The sequence below is a fragment of the Pongo abelii genome, chromosome 11, assembly GCF_028885655.2.
Source record: "Pongo abelii isolate AG06213 chromosome 11, NHGRI_mPonAbe1-v2.0_pri, whole genome shotgun sequence".
Lineage (NCBI taxonomy): Eukaryota > Metazoa > Chordata > Mammalia > Primates > Hominidae > Pongo > Pongo abelii.
Genome location: NC_071996.2, coordinates 29,384,253 through 29,404,588, shown reverse-complemented (window position 1 = coordinate 29,404,588; position 20,336 = coordinate 29,384,253). Strand labels below are relative to the sequence as shown.

The 20,336-nt window shown below is 43.8% G+C and overlaps 1 protein-coding gene across 13 annotated transcripts in view; it reads right to left on the bottom strand.

Annotated features, from left to right (window-relative positions):
* Positions 1-5,136: 5,136 nt before the first annotated feature.
* The window catches only part of EN1 (engrailed homeobox 1), an 86,469-nt gene continuing 71,269 nt past the window's right edge, over positions 5,137-20,336 (bottom strand). For 5 of the 13 annotated variants that reach the window (XM_063712741.1, XM_063712743.1, XM_063712744.1 and 2 more), the window contains 5 exons: positions 15,972-16,075; positions 14,206-14,295; positions 12,236-12,415; positions 11,027-11,137; positions 5,137-8,592 (listed from right to left, as the gene is read on the bottom strand). The gene's annotated coding sequence lies outside the window, so the exon portion shown is untranslated. The remainder of the gene's footprint in view (positions 8,593-11,026; positions 11,138-12,235; positions 12,416-14,205; positions 14,296-15,971; positions 16,076-20,336) is intronic. The other 8 variants (XM_054549252.2, XM_054549254.2, XM_054549257.2 and 5 more) reach the window with 3 other exon arrangements.

Genomic DNA, 20,336 nt, shown 5'->3' with positions numbered 1-20,336 from the left:
ACAAGGAAGGCTGGCAGGGACTTCTCACCATTGCCATCCTAGAGATGCTGAAGCCCAGGGACTAGCTCAACTGGTAAGTGGCAGCATGTGGCAGGTGTCCTGTCTTCCAACTCCTCCCACCCTGCTCCAGAGTGCCAACTGCACCCACTGAGGGAGAAGCTCCACCCTAAACCAGCAAATGGCCCACTTTGAGCTGAACAGAAATGATTTGTGAATCTACCGTTCACTGCAGATTTGACTATTCTTATTCATAGAGCTCAAATCCTTCTTCAGAGAAGATATCTTGTGTAAAATACTTTCTCTAGCTAAGCTTGAATCTAAACTCTCCTTGCCCATAAGATCCCTTAAATGAAACCTCAGGAGAATGATAAAATGAGATGCAGCCATGCCTGTGCAAACTACAGTGGTTCCTCTGTCTCTCTTTTCTCCTATATCACTATCTTTAATGAGGAGCATGCCGAGAGTAGCACCTAGTCTTAACACTGACTGGTAAAAACTGCACCAAAATAGAGAAAGCATCCCACTGAGTCCACAGGAATGGTTCACAGGAGTGTGTGCAGGAAAATCCACTGCAGCTGAGGGCCTACCACACTCAGCTAAAGCCGGGTCTTGAACAAGGGGAAGAGGCTACCCAAGTGGTCAAATGACAGAAAGGCATTCCAGCAGTGAGCACAGCATGTGCAAATACACAGAAGTTGGAGAAACGTTCAGCAGTTATCAGGGGAGTGGAAGGGACATTTAAAAACCCACCTGCATTCTTCAAGAACAACTCCGTGAACCCACCCCCTGGTGATGGACTATGCCAGAGCCCCATGCATGTTTACTGAATGCAACTGACCATCATCAGAGAGGTGGGCACTCGATGCCTTTGCAGCTGTAGCCTGGTCCAGGCTTAGACATCAGAGGAAGGTCATTGTGAAACCCAGATCTGCCATTTTACACCAGAGGTCCCTGGAGAACTTTTTTAACTTCTTTCTTCCTCAGTTTTCTCATCTTGAAAATGAGATTAATATCACCTGCTCTGAAAGGTGGTTCAGTTCTAAGCATTTAAAATGTCTGTGAAGTATCTGAAGCAAAGGCAGCAGGAACTCCATAAGCGGCAGCTTCATTGCTGTTGTGGTTACTGGGGATTTGCTGGGCCTGGAATGCCCTAGAGCTGCACAGACAACACCATCCATTGCACCCTTGCCTGTTGACTTTGAGTGCATGGCAGGGTCTGTTTGGTGGCAGTGCAGTTAATGAAACTGGGAGTTATTAGTCATAAATAAAAAAGACACTTTTTAGACTTTAAAGACTGCTGAGGCTGGGCTCTGCCCGTCTTGATGCCTCACTCTCTTTCACTGTCCAGAGAATCTGGACACCATCTTTTCTCTTCTCTGCTCTCCTGTATGCATGGTTCCGTGTGCTTGAAGAACGCACTGTCCATTTATTACTAGTTGGAGCCAAAAAAGAATTACAAAGGTAAGTCTGTCAGAAGGAAGAGTGATGTCACATTCCAAAGACGAATGGGAATATTGTTGAAGTGTTTGCTTTTTGGATTGACTATGCCACCCTTTTGCTACTGTACAGAATGATTGAGAATCTATAGTTCCTGTTCTCCTTCTCTCTGTCTCTCTCATGGACTTCCACTCTTACCAATCTCTTTCAGTGGGTCTTTTGAAGTAAGAAAATAAACTTTCTTTACGGCAAGGATGACGATTAACACCCACTTTCATTAACTCTCTACTGCCACTCAATAGATCCTGCCATGAACTCAAACTCAGCAGTGAAAGGTCTGTATCCTGGGAAACCTCTAAGTCTCGGGCAAATCCAAACAGTTGGGCAGACTTGCTTTGGTCCCAAGCAGAACTTACGAATCCCAACTCTACAACATACTGTGACCTTGGGCAAGTTGCTTACACTTTCACAGCCCCCATTGCTTATCTGTAAAATCATGATAATAATACCTATCACACTCTTGTGAATGCTTGTTACATAGTGGGCACTCCATAAATAAATGACAGGTGTTTTCTGTGTTTAGCATCATTTTTCTCTCCCTTTTTGACTGTGGTGATGTCTTGCTGGTGAAAACTTTCACCATACCCCATGAAGAGTTCATGCGGATGCTGACTTCCAAGCATTTGTTGACTCCAGTCTCCCAGACAAGAACACCAGCCTTCTATGTTATGTCTCCACCAAACTATTGCAGTCCTCCTGCAAAACCTTGGGCAAGAGACACTGTCCTTCAGAAAGTCTTCCTCGATTCACTCTACCTGCTTTCACTCATACTCTCATTCAGTCTTCTAGCAGGAAAAAGAAAGCACACTCAGATGGGATTCCAAAGAGACGTTAATAAAGAGACAGTTCACGGAGGTGTGGCTAGGGCTAAAGGAACCACCACAGGAAATTGAGGCCCCAGGGATTAGCAATGGCAGGAAGATATAGCCATTCTTGGCCTGAAGGGCATAGTGTTCTTAGAACCTGATGAGAGCTGGATCCAGGCTGGAATTGGCCAAACCCAGACAGAAGCAAGAGAGCAAGAAAGCAGGGAGAGGCAGTGTATACATGTTAGCATACATTGTGCCCCTGGGATGATGGGCAAAAAAGGGCAGGGGATGGATCTAGGGGTGGATACATGAATGAAGAATAACAAGCACACCCCTGTTACCCAAGATCCAGCATTAGGTTCTGTGAATGAGATAACTGGGAAGAAATATGCTCTTTGAGATACATACATTTGCCATTTGAGGATCTGTTGTTGCTGCTATGGTGCAGCACTCCAATATACTTACATGTTCCTCACAAACTTTAATCCACATCTTTCCTTCCTCTAGATTTCCTTCTAGATTGCAGGACATTTATAATCATATTTATTGAGGACCAATTATGTGCCATGCACTGTGCCTGTGCACTCTCTCTCCCTCCTCATTTGATCCTCACAATGATCCTGCGAGGTCTCACAGTCTTCATTTGAAGATGAGGAAACCGAAGCTTAGAGAAGATAAGAATCTTGCCCAAGATTACTCACCCAGGATCCATTCCTACCTCTGACTGTAAAGCCAACAATTTGGTGTCACAAGACAAAGTATTGCTGGCTTTGCTCAGGCCTTTATTATCTGGTCTGTCTACAAGTTCATTATTGGGAAAACTACTCAGCATCCACCCACCCACAAACCTGAACCCAATATTAATGCAACAGAACACATTGACACGCTGGTATTATCTGTCCTATCATTACCTCCCCAAATTGTGTGATTGGAGCAAAGTGCACAATACACATCCTTCACCTGAACTCTCCTTCCACGGGCCTGACACCAGAATAAAGTGGAGGCAAGCTTTGTCTACAGCATGAGGGCTCAGTGGTCCAGCCCGCACAGGGAGGATGGATGGCGGAAAGGCAAGAACTGGACTTTTCAGCCTCAGCCCCAAGAGGAATTTTCTACTTCCAACTCTGATTTACAGGATGGGGAACTCTCACACAAAGGAAAGAGATTAAGAGATAGAGAAGTCAAATACATACAGCCTACCAAGATTGAACCATGAAGAAATCCAAAACCTGAAGAGACCAATCACATGTAATGAGACTGAAGCCATAACAAAAAAATCTCTTAGCAAAGAAAAGCCTGGTACTCAATAGCCTCGCTGCTGAATTTTACCAAACATTTAAAGAAGAACTAATACCAATTCTACTCAAACTATTCTGAAAAATGGAGCAAGGGGAAATACTTCCAAACTCATTCTATGAGGCCAATATTACCCTGACACCAAAACCAGAAAAACACACATCAAAAAAAGAAAACTACAGGTCAATATCCGTGACAAACATTGATGCAAAAATTCTCAACAAAATACTAGCAAACTGAATTCCCCAACACATTAAAAAGATTATTCATCATGACTAAATAGGATTTATCCCAGGGAAGCAAGGATGATTCAGCATACACAGATCAATTGATATGCTCCATCCTATCAACTGAATGAAGGACAAAAATCATATAATCATTTCAATTGATGCTGAAAAAGCATTTGATAAAGTTCAACATCCCCTCATGATAAAAACCCTCAAAAAACTTGATGTAGAGGAAACACCCCTCAATGCAATAAAAGCCACATATGACAGACCCACAATTAGTATCATACTGAATGGGGAAAATCTAATGCCTTTCTGCTAAGATCTGGAACAAGACAAGGATGCTTACTTTCACCACTGCTATTCAACTTAGTACTGGGAGAGCAATCTGATTGCTAGAGCAATCAGAAAATAGAAAGAAAAAAAGGGCATCCAAGTTAGGAAGGAAGAAGTCAAATTATCCTTGTTTATAGATGATATATCATCTTATATTTGGAAAAACCTAAAAACTCCACCAAAAAAACTATTAGAACTGATAAATTCAGTAAAGTTGCAAGATATAAAATCAACATACAAAAATCAGTATCATTACTATATGCCAAAAATTAATCTGAAAAAGAAATCAAAAAAGTAATATGATTTACAATAGCTACAGATAAAATAAAACACCTAGGAATTAACCAAATAAGTGAAAGGTCCCTACAATGAAAACTATGAAAAATTGATGCAAGAAATTGAAGAGGACACCAAAAAGATGGAAAGATGTTCATGGATTGGAAGAATCAATATTGCTAAAATGTTCATACTACTGAAAGCTATCTACAGATTCTATGCAATCCCTCTCAAAATACCGATGACATTCTTCAAAAAAAAAAAAAAGAGCAATCCTAAAATTTATATGAAACTACAAAAGACTAAGAACAGCCAAAGCCATCCTGAGCAAAAAGGACTAAACTGGAGAAATCAAACTACCTGACCTCAAGTTATACTACAGAGTCGTAGTAACCAAAGCAGCATGATACTGGCATAAAAATAATAATAACAACATGGATGGAACTACAGGACATTATGTTAAGTGAAATAAGCCAGGGACAGAAAGATAAACTTCACTTGTTCTCATTCACTTGTGGGAGCTAAAAATTAAAACAATTGAACTCATGGAGATAGAGAGTAGAATGATGGTTACCAGAAGCTGAGGAGGGGAGTTGGAAGTGGAAAGTCAGGGGGAAGTAGAGATGGTTAATGTGTACAAAAATATAATTAGATACAATGAATAAGATCCAGTATTTGATAGCACAACAGGGTAATTACAGTCAACAATAATTTATTGTACATTTTTAAATAATGAAAAGGTATAATTGGAATGTTTGTCACACAATGAAATTACAAATGCTGGAGTTGATGGATACCCCATTTACCCTGATGTGATTATTATGCATTGTATGCCCGTATCAAAATATCTCATGTACCCCATAATTACATACACCTACTATATTCACAGAACTTTTTTTTTTTTTTCGAGGGATAGAGGCCAGGTGCAGTGGCTCACGCCTGTAATCCCAGCACTTTGGGAGGCCTAGGCAGGCGGATCACGAGGTCAGGAGATCAAGACCATCCTAGCCAACATGGTGAAACTCCGTCTCTACCAGAAATACAAAAATTAGCTGGGCGTGGTGGCACGTGCCTGTAATCCCAGCTACTTGGGAGGCTGAGGCAGGAGAATCGCTTGAACCAGGGAGTCGGAGGTTGCAGTGAGCAGAGATCATGCCACTGCACTCCAGTCTGGCAATACTGCAAGACTCCATCTCAAAAATAATAATAATAAAATTAATTTAAATTAAAAAGGGATAGAGAAGCTTAAAAAAAAAAAGTCCACTACCAGGTAATTCAAACTATTTAAAAATAAGCAAGATTCTTGTGTCCATGGAAGCTTTTGGGTATGGTTCTGTGGGAAGCTAGGGAGGGAGAGAAGATGAGTTACAAGGGTCCTCTCTGGCTTTAATTCTGTGAGTTCTGGAAATTAACATGCTTGCCAGCAGACCCAGCGGCCGGGGGGAAGAGGCAATGGCTTGCTATTTTCAACATGCCAACAAAAGAGAAAGTTTTGCGATACTTTTTGGGAAAGTAATATTGTCCATCTTCCCACCTCTGAATGCACCACATCGGTTTTGAAAGCCACTCACTGTCTTCCTGGTTTTCTCTGGAGGGCCTTGCCTGTCTCACCATGCTTCTTTTTGTCTAACTGATGGCTCTCACGCTGTAGTGCAGGCTGCCCATTTTCTCTCTTCACAACCTCGTGGAGATGGAGCACAGCTGGTCACTGCTCCTCTGGGGAATAACTTTTCAGAGGATTGTTTTAGTGGAAACACCACGGTCCTGAGGAACTTTCCCCTTTGTTTGAAAACAAATGACTTCCTCTTAGGGCTGCTCTGAGGGGCTTCCACCTGAGTTGTGGCAACTTCAAAGGCTCCCCATGTTTCTGATCCAGAGGCCAGGGGATGGCTGGGGCCTCCTCCTGCTGCTTCTGACCAAGACTCAGCAGCCTCTGCCTTAAACTCACCCCTTGAGCGTCTAGGGAAGGGCAGTGTGCACATGTGCTGTGCTGATGGGCGTAGGCGTCTGCCTCTGCACAGATGCATACATTGGCTTGCATTTTGGAGTAGGTGTGTGTGTCCAAAACACATCACACTCTTTGCATTGTTAAGAATCAGCTTTGGAAAGCAAAGAAGTGAGAGGGGTAAACAGCATTCAGCTAAGGTCTTATATCCTCAGTTTCAGTTTGTAATAAATATGTATGACCAAGTTACAACAAGTCCTGAAAAAGAAGCATTTAACAGAAACATAGATGCTTAACCCTTGCATTAATTACAGGCCTCTGTTGTCTTATTCAAGATATGCTTTATGTTCATTTTTAAGCGCTTTGCAGTGATTCTTTTCTTCCTTTTCAAAAAACGTGCCTAGCAAGCAACGGTTTTCTATATGCAGCTAGATCCTGCAAGAGACAACTGTTTCTCTTTTAGCAACTTTGTCAAGCTTGATTTGAGACTAATCTGACTGCAGGTGTCAGGTAAGAATAGGACATTGGCAAGGACCAAGAACTCTATGAAAGAGGAGAGAAAGAGGTCCAGGAGCAAAGGGGCATACTGGTCAGAATGCAGGGCGATTGAGGACCCGTGGGCTGAGCTGTGGATGGCAAGGATACATGCCTGGCTGCTGGCTGGCACACAGTTTCCATCATGGACTCCCCAACTGGGTCCACAGAGAAAGATGCTTGCAGGCAGAATGGCAGAGTGTTTTCATTGCCATGTCCCCAGTAACATAAAATCTCACAAACAACCTCCATAAATCACACCATGACATCTACTGGGCTTGTCCAATGCTAAACATAAGTGGACTCTTAAGTCGAGTCTTAAGTTGTAGGCAGCACCATCACCCTTCAGCAAACATCTGTAGTTCATCTTATTGTTTGAAGAAATATATGAGTTTCACTGTTTTTTTTTTTTTAAGCCTTTTGCAGCTTCTGCTCCTTGATTTCTTTGAAGGCCATCTGCTATGTATAAAATTGGGGGTAGGGGCATGCTGTGGAAAAGGAACCATTTGGGAGATGTAGAGGCTGGGAGAAAATGCAAACACTGCAAATGTTTTTGTCAGCTTGGGTGGACAGGCCACTTCCCTTTCTGAGCCCCCCACCCCTTAACGAGAGTTGGACTTGGGGCATCACCATTGGCTGTGGCTGAAGCTTGTGCTGGTTTTGTCCTGTGGTTATTACTCTACCACTCAATATGTTCATCATTGTTCACCCCCAGTGAATACAAGAGTCCCAGCACTGGTGATTCTGAGATCTTTCAAAACCTGAGAATACACATTTGAGTTGGCCTTCAAAGCTCTTCCAGAGATGCCCCTGGAACTGAGGGATTAAAGGGGGCAACCAGGAGCCGTGGGGGTGTTTCTCACAAGGATGGAAGGAACGTCCCAGTAGAGGGAGTGTGTGTCATGGCATAAAGTTACCACAGGGTGGTAGAAGTTGTGCAGTTGCGTGTTCTCATTCGGGCATTCTTCCCCAGGAAGCAGAGGGAAAACAAACAGAGGGCTCAGAGGCAAAGATCTGCAGCCCCGACTCCCTGCTTCTCCTGCCTGAGCAGAGGTGTCCGAGCCAAAGCTGGCTTCAGTGAGGCACCAGATGTTTAAACACTTGACCCCTGAAATAACTGCCACCCGCTTGCACCCCTGACCGTGCCCGCCAGTTTCCTTGGCCCTGACGTGGGTCAGGCAACCCACATTGCTCAAGATCCAGGGAGCAGCACTTCACCGGCTGGGAGATTAATTGAAAGGATGTGTTTAACAACCAGGGTGAGTGTTAATTTGCCATTAAAGCAAAGCGAAAACAGTGATGATGATAGAAATGTTGTTATCACACTAGCTTCTCCTCTTCACCTTGGAAGATTCCGTCCTCCTTATAATGTTGACCAAGGAGTTTCTTATAAATCCCAAGGTTCCAACAGCAAGTTTTATTTTCCCATCTGTCCCACAAGATTTAAAATGCTTCAGTAAAACTGATGAAAAGCATTTATCATTATCATCAGCATCAGCAGTATTTGTTTTATCACATAATTTATAGAATAGTTGTGTTAACTTCTAACATGGTCCTTTGTGGCGTTCCTCCCACTTTTGTTTCTCCCACAGCACTCCAGCCCGCAGCTCCATAAAAATTTCAAGCGATGCATCAGGCCACAGGTTTCTAAAGTATTTTTGAGCCTCTGCCTCTGAAATGACAGATCAAAATATCATCAGTTTTGTTCTGAGTTCTAATGGAAGGCTGAGTACTCAGGGTCCCAGTTGTATAGGGCATCCCAGCCAGGTCTGACTTTGCCACGTGGCTTTGCCCATCACAGGAAGGCAATGTGGGGACACACTGGCCCCCTTCATGGATCAAATGGCTGTCACATCCCCCTCACCTGAAAAACCAAACCAAGCATGGAGATTACTTTAAGCAACATCACAAATTTACCCAACCAAGACAAGGCGACCAATTTGTGGGATAAAAAAATTTTTACCCCAAAGGGGAAAAAAAAGACCTTCTTGTCAATCATCTCCTGATTACAAGCTGAGAAAATAAACTTGCTTGCAATTGTTAGCCTCTTGGTGGAGAACTGTGGAAAAGTTGCTTAAAGGAGTGATTCAGCAATAAAAGTGGAGGGGGTTGGGGGTTACAGTAAGTTTTCCTTCCTGCCAGAGCATCGTTTTCTCCATAGCTGCCTGTGAAACACTCATGTTGTTCTGCAATTATGGCCATGATTTGTTGGTGCACTTTTATGTAGAAGTGTCTGCATCTGTTGAGGTCTGCAGCGCTACCTCTTTGACAGTTCCAGATGTTGCAAAGATGAAATACCTCCTGCTTGAGGAACTGTGCAACTAGGAGTCCCAAAAGGTGTTCTGAATACAGTTTTAAAAGGCATCTGTCTTAAAATAATTTCAACATCTCGCTCGTCTATTTATAAGCCCCGTCGGGCGGTTTTTTGGGCCCTTCTAGACTATTTTAAGGGGCTCATTTTTACATCAAGATATTTTAACCATTGAAGTGACAAACGTCTGCCCTGTTTCTTTCTCTGCCCTGGGTTACCCATTCAACCTGCCTTCTAACACCTTGCAATCTTTTTATATCAAGCATGAGACAGAAGGGCCTTTTCTTGGGGCATGAAGTGGGGAGGAGGCTGAAATACATAAGCATCTGTATCAGTGGCCTGGGACAACTTAAGATTCACTGGTGAGGAAGCAACAAAAGGCCTCTGGGCCAGACTCCACTCTTCCCTAAGACCTCGTAATTCACCACTCTGTCGGTTCTTAAAATAGGAATGCTACTTGACCCTTACCAGGGCTTTGGAGGGATGTCTGGGCTTGAGTTTCTGCAGGCGAAAACCCATGCCCAAGACCACCCTTAGGAAGACCATTCTCGCGAGGCCTGGTGCAGACTAATGTTATTCTTGGGTCATTTAACTTCACTCTCAGGGAAGAGACGAAGATGGTGCTAATGGTGCTAAGTTGTAAATCACTCCCCTCTGGAATGGATTTGAGCCAGAACCGATTGGCCTGAGCATTCCTGCCTTGCTTGACCATGGTAAAGAGATTATGGTATGTAAAATTCGGCTAAACATGGCTTGTTTCGATTTCCTACTTTCCTGGTTGTCTGTCTCGCTATGAAAGGTTAAGACCTAGGAGGGGGAGAGAAACCCACTCTGTGGAATCCCTCTCACTCCAGGGCAACATTTCCTACTCAGATGCTGTCCATACATAGCCACTGTGCAAGGCTCACACCAAGGGAAGTTGGTCCCATCAGAGAGATATTCATAAACCTGGCCTTTGGGTTGTAGTAACTGGTCAGTCTCACAAAGCAATAAAAATAGAAGGCGTCAAATACTGAAGCCTGCCTGTGGTGTGATCTGAGCTTACAAATCCCTGCTCACATGTTTGCCATTCCATACAAAGGAAACTGACCTTCCCTTTTGCCTGATGTCATTAGCTGAGTCCAGAAACTGCAGTGACATCCTCTTAGCAGATCTGGTTGCCCTACCTGGGACCCTTCCTGAAATCCTTCAACCCATGTGGAAATGGTGCCTCAAGTCAAAGTCTCTTGAGATTTTCTCTTGTGATCCAAGTATCCAAGTTTAAAAAAAAAATTATCTAAGTTAAAAAAAAAAAAAAGATTTCCTTACATCTTCTTGCCCGTTTGGCCATGTAGACCACATATGCCCACCGGCCTGCTGAAAAAAGTGGGAGGTCCTAGAGATGAGAATGGTAATAATGCACACTGTCAGCGTCACTGTCTTCAAATCATTGGAAGCCCTTTTGCTTTCTGGAAAGTAAATTTGAAGCATGTGAGAGAGTAACTTCCGGCAATGGATGAGGTAAATGGTGCTCGGGCTACAGAGGCAGGTCTGTAGGTGAAAAGGCCATGGTGCCAGGACAGATGGGCCCATGCCCCACCCAGGTGCACAGAGTTGGGTGGGGGGTGGCTGCCAACGTGGTCAGACAGATTTGAGGAAAGACATCCTCAAATTAAAGCAAATCCCTGCCTCTGGGGCCTTGTCATGCATTTGTCTTGCTGAATAAGGTAGAACCAGAAAGTAATTTTGATTAGCATTCATCGAAGCTATTTATCATAGGAAATTACACCACTGCGTTTAAGACTGGGACTTTTACCAGCTATTCCTGGTTGCCTTGTTGCGATTTCACAGCGGGAGGCAGACGTGGCAGGCAGCAAGTCCCCTTTGCTTGACTTCTACTCCATTGACAGTTCACATAGTAGGGCTCCTGTAAGAAGATATTTTAAAATTACAAGCTCAAGAAAACAAACCAGAGGGGAGAGGGTCCTTCTTCTGTTTTTCTCCCCATATTAAAGGTGTCATCAGCAAAGTTTTCTCCTCTAACAGGGGAACAAATATATCAGCAAGTCCTAACTGAGAAAAAAATCTCCTCTCATGCAAGAAACAAAAGAAATACTTAAATTGAAAGGTGTACTAAGGTTGATGGAATTTTTATTAAGAATTATTTTCCATAAAAGGAAATAGCTCTGCATTAAGATGAATATTCTAAATGTGGCATTTTTATGAACTTATAAATCTGTGCATAAGCATCTTCATATAAACCCATTCTTTTTTTTTTTTTTTGCAGACAATTCATTTCTTCCTCTATTTGTTCTGCCACAGATATACTACTTCCCCAGTTATCTGAGGCAGTGATATTTGCAGCTTTGTGAATTTGCTGGAATATATAGGGGGCATAAGAAATGCTCAAAATTTCTGTTGGAAGCAGGGAATGTACTTTTCAAAATAAGTGATGCCAAACCAACAAATTACTGGCAAATTCACCTCTTATCTGACAACCTTAGAAGAAGAGTGCCCAGTGTCTAGCACTTTTACTTAAAACACTTAGAAATTGTCATTTCTTTCCCTCATCAGAGGCTTCCCTTCACTTCTTTCCAATGGAGGATAATGAGGGCAGGATGAAAACCAGAATTGGAGGAGCTGGTCAAACTCCTCATTCTCCAAAGAGCTAGGCTCCCAGGACATAGTGAGGACAGACAGCTTGATGCAGTTAATGTAGCCAAAACACCTGCAGTTAAGCAAGCCAAAAAAAAAAAAAAATGTGTTTTGTATCATTTCAGCAATCCCAACTGGATGCCTAAAGAGAAGCTCCTACTCTAGGTTTTCAGAATACCTGTGCAGATAAGAGCTAAATCAGAAGTCTCAGAACCCTGCCATCTGGCTAAAATCTGAAAAATTCAGTTTGTAAGCTGCATGATTTCCCAATATTTCCAAATAATTCTTCTATTTGAAAATGTCTAAGGATCCCACCATTTGCATATAGATGTTTGATGTCATTCAGATGAAAAATCCAGTTTTACTGCACCTTAATATTGACTGGATAGATTACAAACTTGTGAAGAGCAACATAACCTCCTTTGTCCAGGCACCCTAGATATCTTCATGGCTGCAGCAACCTGGCCATCTTTGGAAACCTCTGAAAGCATGAAGCATCTGCCCCGCTTCTCCCAATATCTGGTGTGATAGATGCAGTGTCCAGCTACTCCTGCAGAAAGAAACAGACTCAGAATTCATCCCATACCTATGTTAGTATAAGAAAGAGAGTGCCCCATAGGGCCTAGCCAGCACTGGGCCCACAATGAGCATTCAATAAATCCTTAGCAATGGAGTATTTGTGGAAAATCTGTGTTTGCACATAGATAGTGGCTTCCCAAGGCCCGTGCTTAGGGCTTGATGTGCCCTGTTTGGTGGGAGCCAAGCAGCTGTCTCCTGCATCTGGGGATTTCTCACTTGGGGGAGCAAATCCTCTAAGTATTTACAACCATTTAACAACTGCTGCCTATATCCTGACACTTACATCACAAATTTCTCTCCAACCCACCCACACCCCTGACCCATGCACTGTATTAGTCTCCCTTCCATGCTTCTGCCCTGGCCCTGTGGAGGTCCCTCCCCTACAAACAGCCAGAATCATCTCTTTACAATGCTGATCTGCTTAAAAATCTGCAATGGTTCCCAGTGCATTCAGGATCAAAATCAAAAACCTTACTGAGGCAGGGCACAGTGGCTCATGTCTGTAATTCCAGCATTTTGGGAAGCCAAAGCCGGTGGATCACCTGAGGTCAGGAGTTTGAGACCAGCCTAGCCAACATGGTGAAATCTCATCTCTACTAAAAATGCAAAAAAATTTAGCTGGGCGTAGTGGTGCACACCTGTAGCCCCAGCTACTTGGGAGGTTGAGGCACAAGAATTGCTTGAACCCTGGAGGTGGAAGTTGCAGTGAGCTGAGATCATGCCACTATACTCCAGCCTGGGCAACACAGTGAGACTCTGCTTCAAACAGAAAGAAAAGAAAAAGCCCTTACTGAAACTTTCTAGGCCCTGTATGATGGAGCGCTTGCCTCATCCCAGCCTCTGTCTCTGGGCCCCAGCTGCTTTCATGCATCTGCTCAGGGACTTTGCATATCCTGTTCCCTTGTTTTAGGCACGTCCCCCTCCATGTGGACTTTACCCTGTGAGCTCCTGCTTGTCCTTCAGCTGTCAGCACCAACACCATGTCCCCAGGAAGAACCTTCTTGACAGTTCCTGACTATCCCTCAACCCTTGCCACACACCTACATCCCTATAGCAGCCCTATGGCGCCCTTCAAAACATTGATGAATTAATGAGATTATGTGATTATTAGGGGTTTCCTTTGCCAGATCGTAAGCTCCAGGAAGGACTAGCCAAGATGGGTTTGCTCAATCTTTTTATCTCCAGGGTCTAGCACAGTGCCTGAGAACCTGGTGTATAGTAGATACCTAAAAAAAACAGGTTGAATCAAAGAATGACTGGCAAGTTGATAAGAAGAAGAAGGAATGGAAGGAAGGTTGGGGAGAAGACAAGAGGGAGAGAGGAAAAGAAAGGGAGAGAGGGAGGAAAGGAAGGAGAGGGAAGGAGGGAAGAGGGGGAAAGAGGGAGGAAGGGAGGGAAAGAGGCAGGAAGAAAAGGGAGGAAGGGGGGAAGTTTCCTGGAGAGACAATAATAATAAACTCCAATACTATGTAAATTCTTCACCATTTCTATATCCAAAAATCCCTGAATCCTATATATATGACCCTCCTTGTCCCCATGTGTTTTAAATGAATCAGGGGTGCAATGTTAACAACAATGAAGAAGAAATGAGAGGAACAGCTGGTTCTTCCATGATTACTGGTTCATTCATTCATTCTACAAATATTCCATGTGCCAGGCCATGCGGTCACTGCTAGGGAGAAGCATGTGACCTAGCAGATGCGCAGCTGGTGGATTTCAGCTGACTCGACTTCACCATGCCACCTTGGGCAAGTTGCTCACCTGCTCTGAGTCTGTTTCCTTCTCTGTAAGGTGTGGAGGTTGAATGATCCCTAATAACCGTTCCAAAGCTAATCTTCTGTTGCCTCCAAACTGGATAATAACAATAATAAAAAACATTATTAACTGAGCATTTAGTCTGTACAAGGTCCTATGGTGTTTCTCTATATTATCTCAGTTGAGAATCAAGGCTTGATGTGCCCTGTTTGGTGGAAGGTATATTTCTCTATATTATCTCAGTCGATTCTCAACTGAGATAATATAGATACTATCAATAAATGTAATTGGAGGCAGGGAGTAGAAATGTAGGAATAATATAGTATCTATATTATCCATACTATTATCAACTGAGGTAATAGATTCAGAATCAAATGTAATCAAATGAGGTATCATTTGATATCTCAGTTGGGATAGGTAGAATTACCAACAGCTATTTTATAAACAAGGAAAACTGAAGCAAAAGAGATTAGCTGACTCGTTAATGGTCAACAAGCTAGAAAATGATGACATTGAAATTTAAACAAACATTCCTCTGACCTCACTTTGCTACATAACCTCAGGTTGTATCATGCCCTCTAACGGTGCTGGAGTTGGCCAGGACATGGTGCCAAGTCTTAGCGGCATGGCAGAAGAGGCAGAAGCACATTTAGTTCTTGTGTTTAAAGCAGGTGGTTGTCTCCATGCTTCTCTGGACTTCAGATAAACACCTTCCCTTGGTCCTCAGAACACCTCTTCCCCAGATGTATGGCTGCTTAAAAAGACTTTGAGGTCACAGGTTGAAAAGCATGGCGTCCAGAAACAGAGCTTCTCCTGACCAAGGCTGTCAACAGCCAAGAAAATCATCCATGAGCTGGTTTCCTCCAGGAGACAAATTCCTGGCCCAAACCTTCACTGGTTGCTTTCTGCCTCAGTCTACATCATAACTGGGTGTTCTCAACCAGACATGGCTGCAAATAAGTTACGTTTGGCTTGATAGCTTTTAAAAATTGGAATATATCACATAAAATCCCAGATATGGGACTTTGCTTCAGAAATTAGAAGATCTGGTTACAGATGACCTACAATCCAAGGACCAGCTGGAGCTGAGTAGGAACTGACCTTTCAAATACACATGGCTGGCCACAGGCCCCACTGCTCCTTATTGCCGCATATTGACCCCTATAGGCATTTGAATTTGGAAACCCCAGACCCCTATAGTCATTTGAATTTGGAAACCCCAGACCGCAGAACCAAATCCAAGGCCTGGCACTCAAAGCCCTTTGCTACCTGGACCCTAATCTCTTGTTCCAGTCAACCTAAAACCCCTGATCTCCAGCCTTCTGGAGTGGACCCACCCGAAGGGCTCCTTTTCATTATACCTCATCTAAGGGTCCTTCTTGTCTTCCTACACTTCTACTCCCTGCCTCCAGTTGCATTGGATTCTGCATCTTTTGGCTTCCTTTTCCTTCCCTGCCCATCTGGGATCCACACAAAAGCGTGGAAACCCTGACTTTTTTAGATCTATGCATGGAAGAACTACTGAAGAAAGACCCATTGCCTGATTCCTTGCTGCTACGCAAAGTGTGGTCCAAGAACTAGCTACCTTAGCAATGCCTGGCAGCTTGTCAGAAAGGCAAGATTCCAGACCTCCACCCCACACTATTAAAACCAAAGCTGAACTTTAATAAGATCTTCCAGGTGAACTGGATCACATTAAAGTTTTGGCAACCCTCACCTACTGAAAGAATTGCAAGTCAAAGCCAGGTTCAGCTGCAGGCTCAGGTACTCACCCATAAGCCCACTCCCTAGCTCTTCTCCAGGCCACTCAGCTTCTCCCACAGCACCAAAGTAGATCACAAAAGGCTCAGTAACAAATCCAGCAGGTGGCCACTTTCTAATGAGGCAGAATTAAGCAGATCAGGGTCCCAGGACTGAAGGCATACAGCCACCTTTCACATGATGAGTGCCAGCCCCTGTGTGCCACATCAAATCAGCCTTCTGACCCCAAGCCATCCAAATATCCCTGCTTTACTGCAGAGGGAAGGCACTGAGCTAGACAAAATAGGAAATGTTCTGAAACTAAGTGTGGTCATGAGCTCTGACCAACATGCAGGAACACTTGTAGATGCTGGAGATGGTCCAACACAAAGGATAGTGTGCATTACAGAGATGAAATGGAAAGGCAAATGGGAATATAGGACCGCTGTTGCAATCATGAGATCATATGGTTCCAATACTGCTTATCCCAGTGGAGGTACAGGTAAGGTCCATTGTTCAATTTAGTAACTATTGATCAGAGAAAATGCTATGTGCCAGGCATTGTTCCTAGGTGTGAGACAACAGACAAAAATCCATACCACCGAAGCTTACAAACTAGTGCAGGGAGACAGACAGGAAACAAGAGAAAGAAGGATAGAAAGACAGGCAGTGTCTGTGTGTGCACATGTGCTTGTGTGTTTTGAGGTGGAGGAAGCATTCTAATCATCTAAGCAGCTCAACATGGTGATAAGAGCCTTGAAGTGGAAATGAGGAGAAACTGTTCTCCTTTTGCACGTGAACTCATTTGACCCTCGTGATAATCTATGAGCTAGAGTGACAGGTGTCTAGGTGGCCCTGCGACCTGCTTGCCAGTGTTCACACCCCTGTGCGTTCCCCTCCCCTTCAGTGCAGGCTGCATCTGGTGACTCGGTCTAACAAATAGAAAATGGCAGAAGTGATGGGATGTCACATCTGAAATTAGACAGTAAAACACTGGCTCCTAAATCTCTCTCTCTCTCTTTCTCTCTCTTTCCCTCTCTCTCTTTCTCTCTCTCTCTCTCCCTCTCTCTCGCCTCACTCTGGGAGAAGCTAGCTGTCAGCTGTGAGCAGCCCTATAGGCCTATGTGGTGAGCACCTGATGTCTCTGGCCAATAGCAAGCAAGGACCTAAGGCCACCAATGGCCTCATGAGTGAGCTTGAAAGCAGGTCCTTCCCCAGTCCAGCCCAGAGATGACCGCAATTCCAGCACTTTAATTGCATCTTCCTGACAGATCACCCATAAGCCACACCCATATCCTTGACCCATGGACACTGTGACTTTAGGAATGTTTGTTATTCTCAACCACTAAGTTTGGGGTAATTTGTTATACAACAGGCAATACGGGTCAAGCACAGTGGCTCATGCCTGTTATCCCAGCACTTTGGGAGGCCAAGGTGGGAAGATCGCTTGAGCCCAGGAGTTTGAGACCAGCCTGGCTACGTAGTGAGACCCTGTTTCTATAAGAAATAAAAGTAAATTATCTAGGTGTGGAGGCACATGCCAGTAGTCCCAGCTACTTGGGTGGCTGAGGCGGCAGGATGGCTTGGGCCCAGGAGGTCGAGGCTGCAGTGAGCTATGATCACGCTGCTGCACTCCAGCCTGGGCAACAGAGACAGACCCTGCCTCAAAAAAAAAAAACAAACAAAGGTGGGGTGAGCAATACATTATATAGACAGGTACTTTTCTTACCTCCATTTTATAGAGGATAAAACAAGGCACAGAGAAGTAAATTAACTTGTCCAGGACATAGAGGAAGTAATGCCAGGGCTGAGATTTGAACCCTAACAGTCGGGCATCTAGAGCCCGTACAATTGAGCACGGCAGGATGCTGACATATTCAAGTATGAGTTTGTGCATCTGCTCCTCTAATCGGACTGTACTCTCCTTTTCAGATCTGTGCACCTGGCACTTGGTCATTGCCTAGCACTTAGGAAGTGCTCAGCAAATGCTGGCTGAGTGAAGCCGGGTGGGTGGAAGTGAGCAGAGCTGTCCTCTTGATTCTAGCCTACCTTGCACCAGAGAAGGGAAAACAGAAGGGGTGCGGAGAAACGTCCCCCACGTCCCCATCAGCCCCTAGTCTCCTGCATGGAGCTGGAAGCTGCGTTTTTGTTTTGTTTTGCTGAGACATACACAATCCAAGGAAAGCATGTTAGACTTGGCCCCAAGTTTAATATCCTCGATATGATCTCCTAATCTTTTTCAGGTGCATCTCACATTCGGAATCTTTATTTGGCTTCCAAACAGCAAGTTGTCTCTTGAACTAAAAAAATGTGACTTGTATCTGTTTATCTTTAGTAACCTCTGAAAGATATGTTTATAACTTTATGGGAATGTCCTACAAGCCTGTTAAACAACATCTGTTCTTGTTGCTTGTACACTTTCGGAGGTGGGTCTTTGGGATTTTTTTTTTTTTCAACAAACATCTAGAAAGAATTTTTTTATTACGTTTTCATTGTTCTGGTGCAAAGTACACGTGAACTCACAGCTCCCAGCCACTCGACTGCGGTGGGGGCTGAAAAGCCTCAGTAGCGGACCGGGCCGGGAAAGGCGGAGCCCACAGCTGTCGCTGGCGGGGCTTCCAGGACCAGGAGGTGGAAGGCGGAGAGCGGCGAGGGCTCCGGCTCCGGACCCAGCGAAGTGCGCAGCGTGAAGCGGAGAACGCCGGGTTAGCGCCAGGCTGAATCCTCGCTCTGACTCCTATTGCGGTGGGATGTGGTCTCTGAGTCTCCGTTTACTGATTTCCGGAATGGAACTTATAATGAACACTAGCCAACACAAGCAGAGGTTTGCCTTGAGTAACTTCTCTGAAAGTGGCACCTTTTACCACTTTTTAGGTAACAAAAATTGACCTGACGGTGACTAAGTCCGAGATGAAAAACTTTTAAAGGGACCTGCATGGAAGCAAACCGGTGTGCGGCGCCGGGCATGGGGTGGTGGGGGCGCCTTTTTTCTGTGCTGGCTTCCCTCACCCCCGGCTCGCTGTCCTCGCGAAACCTCGCTCCCTCACTGCAGCTGGGTCGGGAAGCCCTTCCTGGAAGCCTACAGGGTCCTTGGTTCTGTGAAACGAAGGCAAGAAAGGGAAACCGGCCCCGCCTGAGGGTGTTGAGTCCATGCCCTCGTGTCTTGCAGTTCCAGGAGCACCGATACATGCATCTTATTTTTATCTAATTAATGTAATTTTTTGAGCAGTTTTAAAAAGGTTTACAAAAAAAATTGAGTGGAAAATACAAAAAGTTCTCATATACTCCTTTTCTCTTCTGACATCTTCTATTAGTGTAGTCGATTTGTTACGATTGATGAGCCAACATTGATATATTATTATTAGCTAAAATCCATACTTTACATTAGCATTCACTCTTTGTGTTGTACAATATATGGGTTTTGACAAATGCTTAATGTCATGTGTCCATCATCACAGTAACTATACAGAACAGTCTCACTGCCCTAAAAATCCCCAATGCTCCACGTAGTCCTCCCTCTTTCCCCTCAAGCCCCTGGCAACCACTGATCTTTGTACTGTCTCCATAGTTTTACCTTTTCCAGAATGTCATATACTGTAGCTGGAATCATACAGTAAGTAGCTTTTTCAGATTGACTTCTTTCACTTAGCAATATGCATTTTATTAATAAGTTCCTCCATATCTGTTTGTGGCCTGATCGCTCATTTCTTTTTATGGCTGAATAATACTCTGTTACTGCAGGTAGCATATTTATTTATCCACTCACCTGCTGAAGGACATCTTAGTTGCTTCCAGGTTTTGGCAATTATGAATAAAATTAATCTAAACATTCATGTGCAGATTTTTCTATAGATGCAATCTTTCAACTTATTTGGGAAAATACCAAAGAGTGCAATTGCTGGGTCATATGGTAAGGGTATGTTTAGTTTTGTTTAAAAAAGAAAAAAAAAAAAGCTAGACTGCCTTTCAAAGAGGCTGTACCATTTTGCAGCCATTTCCACTAGCAATGAATAAGAATTCCTATAGAATTCCTATTATTCCACATTCTTGTCAGCATTTGGTGGTGTCAGTGTTTTGGATTCTAGTCATTCAAATATGTGTATAATGGTATCCCATTTTTGTTTTAATTTGCAATTCCCTAATGACATGTAATATTGAATATCACATTCATCATTTAAATAATGAAATAAAAAGAAGTAAGTAAAAATGGAATTTGCCTGCTCTAAAATGTATGCTATGCCATCGTTGCTGTGTTTAGTGGACAAACATCACTGGGGATTATAAGGTTTGGGCCACTTGGCCAAGAAAGTGGGCTTTGCTTAAGGAACAACCTGCTCATTTTCATAATCAATCGCTTGTTTTGGTTACTTTTTGCTTTAGCTACCAGGAAGCTCAAG